We start from the raw sequence: 7034 nt of genomic DNA on the forward strand, positions 1-7034 counted from the left end.
AAGCAGAAAGATCTTTTCATTGGCAAAAGTGATTTCAACTGGAATGCAGTTCAAATGACTTTTTAATAGAGTCCTTGAATTCAGGCTATTATTTTCCTTTTTTGAAGAACAGTTTTCAGTAACAATGAGATGTGAAATATGTGCAATTATTTACCCATTGGATACAATCATGTTCCCACTGAAGTCAATTGGAGCTTTGACAGTGACATCACTGGGAGTAAAAGCCAACCCTGTATTTTTCAAAATATACCTTTCAATGCCAGAATGTCTTTTTTCTTTAACAATAAAGATGTTTTCTTCTGTACTGCACATCTTAGTCTGCTGAAAAGCCAAAGGAATTTTTAAGGTCCTGATTCTGCAAAGCACAACAGGCAGCATTGAAGCTTTGAGCACAGGTAAGCAGAACTGGGGCCTAAATGAATGTGTTTATAGCATCCTATCATTAAACACTTCACTGTATTATACTAGAGTTTTGACCATCCAATATGCATATATCAGCAGAGTATGGAGACATACCTCTTATACCCCTTTTTCCTGAGTTCAGGACTGGAGTTCTGAAGGTCTGAGGTGGTGGTTTGGGGGCCAGTACAGAGCTTTCACATGAAAAGGGGATACTGGTATGTAGGATGAATTGTGAAAAGCTAGCGTGCATTGCCCCCCAAGGAGCCTTGTCCTTCTCTTTTCCGCTACATATACCTCTCCAGCAGTGTTGAAATAGCCGAGATGAAGTGCATGGCAACCTTGGAAGCAGCCCTGGAAGGGTAGGTGGAGCGTGAGGAGGGAGAAATGGCACTTCCCTCTGAAATCCCAGTGGCAGCACATCTCCTAATCAAACATCAGAAAGAACACACTTGTTTCTTCCCCAGTGTGGCCACTGCAATCAGCAGCTCTTCAATCAGTGGCTGAACTGCTTTCAAGTTGAACATTTTCATACAAGACCAAATGAAGAGCTGTTTATTTGCTCTCAGCTCAGTGTCTTCAGTAACAGCAGAACTTTAAAGGTGCACATTTGCTTTGAAAGCTCCACAGTTGAGCTGGAGGGAGTAGGAGGGAAAGAACTTAGAGCCTTTGGTTTGTAAATTGACTTAGAAGTATTTGCTATCTTAGAAAATCAGCTTTTGCTGACTCATTCCCTACTTCCTCTTATTCCTGGCAAAAAATTATCTAGCTTCCTTCAAGCTACACCTTCAGCATAGAAGCCACCATGCAGAGTCCCACTGCTGTCGGAGTCACTCTGACTCCTGCATGCTGCAAGGACCAGGGCCTTGGGAGCAGAGAGAAATGGTTCAGTGAGCTGGTGATAATGCTGGCTGTTCTGAGAATCAAGCACATACACCACATGTTAGAGAAACAGTATTGAGAATGAAGTATTTTGGTGGCCAAGGCTGTATTATGGGTGGGATGGGAAAATGAGCACAAAGATAGTAGTCAGGAAAATGTAACGAAGGTAAGGCTGAAATGATGTGAAATAATGAGGATGTTCTTGAGACATTAGAGCCTCATTATGCTGAAACTCGGTCTTTGAGTTAGCAGCTATATCTACTGCGGCCAAAATCTAATTAAAGTAAACAGAAGTTGCTGAATGGTTAAAAGGAGGCACCCTGCTAGTGGTTGTTGTTTGCATTTTGGGGCTGATGTCAAGCTACACAAACTCCTCTGTACTGAGTCTAGCCCATACTGTATACGTCTCTGCCAATTTGCCAGCCCATTAGAATTTGGACGATTTGTGCAAGGCTGAATGAGGACTGCATCAGCAGTGGCATGGTGAGATTAGATCCTCGGGTACACTTCCTATGTGTCACCTCCTCCCTTTCCATTACAGCTGTGCTGCTCTTCTTTTCAGGCCACAGCAACTGTAGGAAGAGCAGGCAGAGCCTGGATATATTTTGTATGGTTTTCCCTTCATATCAGCTTGCGTCTTAGCAGTAATTAGAGTGCTGTGATGAAGAAACCAGGGCAAAAAGATCTAAGTGGCCTTGATCTTCCATGGTGCTAGTCATCCTGACCCTACCCCACCAAAGTTCCTCACTATCTGCTAAACTGCTAAGGTCTAAGCAGCAGCATTAAGGCTTAAGCCCTAGTATAGCACTTTCATTTTGCAGTGTATTGAACACAATGTTAATTACTGATTGCACTGCTACAGCATTACTTTCAGCAAGCATCTTTTTGCTTCTTGAACTTACTCAGGAATCACTTTTGTCTGTTATACTTGCCATCATTTTTGACTTGCTCATTGCAGAAGGTTAAGAAAAAGAAAGAGGAGGAAGAGGGGGAGGATAATAAGATGCTATTACATGACATGTCTATTACAGTAATTCATTTCATGTGGCACAGAATTGTTGCCAGTGATAAATGCATGTTCCTGGTACAATTATGAGATGTACCTTGAGCTTTTCAACAATAAAACTGTCAAAAGGTTGCAATAAGCACAAGCAGAAATGTGAATCCATCCCTTAAAAAGATGAAATAGCTCACAAATATGATATAAATTAATGGTATTATTTTCAGAGATGCACTTTCAGATCCATTAACTATTTATAGTTAATACCTAAAGTGTATATTGTTTCCACTCTACAGTCATGGATGTAACCCATTTTTTCTCATCCCACTCAGTTGCTTAGCTGATTGACACATTTCAAATACATTTCTATGGAGGTTAGAGTAAGTGTGTCGTAATAGAGGTCTTATCACAAAATCAGCATGTATTTCCATATGTACAAGTGGAAATTGGAGCATTTCTGTCCCTTTCTATCCCAGGGCAGGTAAGTTACTCCAAAGGAGAATATGTCAGCTTAGAAAGCAGAGGCACTTCGGGGAGGGGGAAGAGGGTCTTTCTTGATTTTTTTCTGAAGATCTGTACATCTACAAAGGATGAGCAGAGGAAAACCCCAACCCCAAAGAAGCTGGAGCAAATGAACAAAAAGCCAAGACACAAGAAAGAATTGGGACTGTGGGTCTGAGAAAAGCTGACAGAGAAGGCACTTTGGACTGAATGCTAAATTAAAAGACTGAAAAAATATGTACAGAGGGTTATTTCACATCAACAGATCCAATTTAATGCCAAGCAGTTACAAGAATCTCCAGTGGAACCAGTGCAGTAGGAGAGAGCTCAAGTTTTGATGTTAAAAAGTCTTCACTATCCAATGTCATTAGATTAAAGAAAAATATGCATTTTAAAATGTTCCTCCTGTAGTTACCAACAATGATAAGACAAATTATTTCTGCTTAAGATAAATCTGTGTGACGGTTACCACTAAATGGCGTGGGTTTGGGAAGCAGTAAAAGATGAAGACTTCCTTAGTGCCTTGTTGTGACTAGCCTAGGCCAGTGGGCTGGGAGCCTTGGTTAAGATTTCATGCCACGTGTTATCCAAGTGCAGATTTTTCCCTTTAGTTTTAAAACAATGTAAGCCATAAGCTGCATAATGTATACAGACTGCTTGTACCATATTAAAATATATGCACTTCTTAGGGGAGCTCTTGCTTGAACTAAGATTAGTTCACAGAATTCAGTGGCAGATAAATGGTTGACTCAGGATTTTTTTTGTTCTGTTTAAATCTCCTTGTCGCTGAGGGTATTTTTCAGAAACTCAAACTTAAGCCTGGGAAAAATAGTCATATGAATTAAAAACTAAGGATGAAATATCAGGATCACGGTTCATAAAAACTGTCTCTGCATCTGTCTTTACGGAATTCATTCTTCTCTGACCTTGCCCTATACCAAAATTTTGAAGACATGTATAGGGTTTACATTTTACTATTTTAGTGAGTGCAGTATGACACTAAATTAAAATGGGCAAATATTTAACTGATAGAGCTGCGTGGAATTTCTGTGGAAGCTAAGTAATCAAAATTACACATACAGTTGTCATGGTTTGAGCCCAGCTGGTAACTCAGAACCACACAGCCGCTTGCTCACTCCCCCCCCTTCTTCCTCCCCCCGCTCCCGGAGGGATGGGGAGGAGAATCGGAAGAATGTAACTCCCACGGGTTGAGATAAGAGCAGTCCCACAACTAAGGTATAATACAAACCACTACTGCTACCACCAATGATAATAATGATTAGTGAAATAACAAGGGGAGAGGATACAATTGCTCACCACCCGCCGACCGATACCCAGCCCGACCCGAGCAGTGACCTGGGCCTTCCGGGTAACTCCCCCCGGTTTATATACTGGGCATGACGTGCTGTGGTATGGAATACCCCTTTGGCTAGTTTGGGTCAGGTGTCCTGTCTCTGTTTCCTCCCGGCTTCCCCTCCTCCCTGGCAAAGCATGAGACTGAGAAAGTCCTTGGTGGGAATAAACATTACTTAGCAACAACTGAAAACATCGGTGTTATCAGCGTTGTTCCCAGGCTGAAAGTTAAAAAACACAGCACTGCACCAGCTACTAAGAAGGAGAAAAATGACTGCTATAGCTGAACCCAGGACAACAGTAAACAGAAAAATGAAGGTCATAGGTTTAAAATTAGGTGCGCAATTGCAATTATAATTTTGAAAGAATTTCAATTGTGTTCAGCAATTGTAATAGGGTATAAAATGGTGATACATATTTTATGTGTCTAAAGGTGATTTGTTTAGGCTATAAAAGGGCAGAATTCTATGAATTCTTTCCTACATATGTTAAATTGCAGCTTTGGCTAATCAAATACAAACCTGACGGGGCATGAAGGTACGAAATTCTAACTGCACTAGATTTGAAAAACTGAAGTAAATAATGAGATTTGCTAACACCAAGGGATTAAGGGAAATATGTAATGAAAACTGACTCTACAAAATTCAGCAAGTTAAGTGAAGGCATGTATAGACAAGTGGATAAACTCAGATAAACAGAGTTGATTTACTTTCAGCTGGGCAAGATCGAGTTTGTTTTCTTAATGGGTAATATACTCACTTTCTCTACTTGTGCTAGCAACTTCTGATTTGTATCAGAGTGGGTGACAGAAAAACTATCCACTGGTCTAAAGCACAACAGGACTGGGACTTCCATGTTTCCTGGTAGTAACAATTCAATTAATGTGCTATCCAATCCTATTTTAGCAGCACTAGAGATATATGAACAGCTGAGACAAAGCAGTGCAATGCACTACTTCCAAAGAAAGAGCCTCATCCCTACAGTGTGTGTCAGACTTGCTAAGTTTAGTTGTCTATTAGATAGATGTCTTTACCTGAGCTAGTTATCAAGGATACTTTAGTCAACATGGAGAAAAAACCAATAAATCACATCGCAAAATATGCAACTAATGCAGTAAGGTGGATAGAAAAGGTGAATATGATGAATTTCAGTAGTAGGATAATGTACGTAGTAAATTTTAAAGGCATACCCTGAAGTGAATGATGGACTTCTTGGAAAAACTGACTACATTTAATGTAAATTAAACTAGTAATTGAAGCCCAACCTAGAGAATTGGTCAGAACCTGAATGTAAAAAAGTAACCAAAGGAGTCTTAGTTGGGTGGGTTTTTTTGTTTGTTGGTTTCTTTTTTCATAGGCCTCTGTCACTTGTGTTAGTGGGAAGCAACATAACCTAGTTGAAATATGTTTGGGGATAGACACTGTCTGTTCTGACAGATGATAATCCTCTGATAGCAGGAAATTGCTGCAAAGTTGATAATTTGATTCTTTCATATATCCTGATTTAAAACCAGATTTTTTTTTAACTCCCCACCACATGTGAGATATCAGCTTTCGTCCACTTCATTAGTATTTAGCGTTTGACTGTTTCCTGATGACATTACTCAAGAACAGACCTGGAGTAGTGTTTTTGTCTGAAAGTACTCCTGAAGTACTCCAAAGGCAGAGAGCAGATGGATTCTCTAAGCAAGGCTCTGGTTTTGTTCATGAATAATATAAATTCTTCCTGAATCTTTGATGTCATGGTAGGGAAGATGTCTGATATAGAAAATCTATTGTATTGTCTGGATCTTTTCAAATTGTAATGTCTTACATCATAAAACCAGTAGTGTCTAGCGCTAGGTAGTGACAAACATAAGTGACGCAATGCTTTTCTTCACATTGAAGACAATTGGCAATAAGACAATTGGTGTGTGTAGTAAAAAAAACCCCAAAAACCAAAAAAAACCTGCAGGTTGTAGAAATATAAAAAAATAACAGACGTGCTCGTGGCCTTGAATAAAAGCATTAGACTGAAATGGATTAACATACCACTATTGAGAGAGAAGTATGGAATACTGCAGTACTAAGCCAATGATCTGGAAATTATATATAAAGGTGAACTAGTCCCTTTGACCAAGCAAGAAGTGGGTGTAGGCTTCACAGCCCCTACACACATTTCAAACCACTGGTAGAAACATAGTAGGCAAATGGCAGAATAGAAATGGAGGAATAGATTAAAATAATTGCCTACTACTGGGCTTCAGAAAATTGAAGGTGGTCAACACATGATGATTATTTATACTTAGCTAGAGTATTGCCCTTTAACAAGTCTAACTTTGATCATTAGGATGCTAAAGAAGGAGTGTTGGGAAAAAAGGCATTTCTGGACTTCTGGAGGATAATGAAAGCAACAGCATTAAGTAATGTGAATTTACCAAGTACAGATCTGGCAAGACAAACTTGATGACTGCTTTTTTGATAGAATAGCTAACTTATTGGATGAATTCAGAGCAGTAGCTATCTTTTATTTAGATTTTAATATAACATTTGACAGGAGATTTTAAAATTAATTAAAATCAGCCAGGGAACAAACATGTTCACATGGACCGAAGCTGTCTGAAGAAATGTTAAGAAAAGATAATGAAAAGTGGTAATCTGTAAGACTTGGGTGAGATATCTAATGGTTGCCTGGGTTTTAATATGTTCATTAATGATTTCTCAGAAAGGGATGAAAAGCAGCCTTTCAATGAAATTTACAAGGTGAGGGATTTGTTAACAACGGTAAGGACGGGAAAAATTTACGAGACCTACCTAAAGAATTTAATATTGAGCAGGAAATAAGAATCACCTCTAAATGGAGTCTACTTCTTCCGGGAAAAATTAGTCAAAACCCCAATTACTCAGTAGAATGGAGAAAC

This window comes from Strigops habroptila, chromosome 3 (assembly GCF_004027225.2).
Source record: "Strigops habroptila isolate Jane chromosome 3, bStrHab1.2.pri, whole genome shotgun sequence".
NCBI lineage: Eukaryota > Metazoa > Chordata > Aves > Psittaciformes > Psittacidae > Strigops > Strigops habroptila.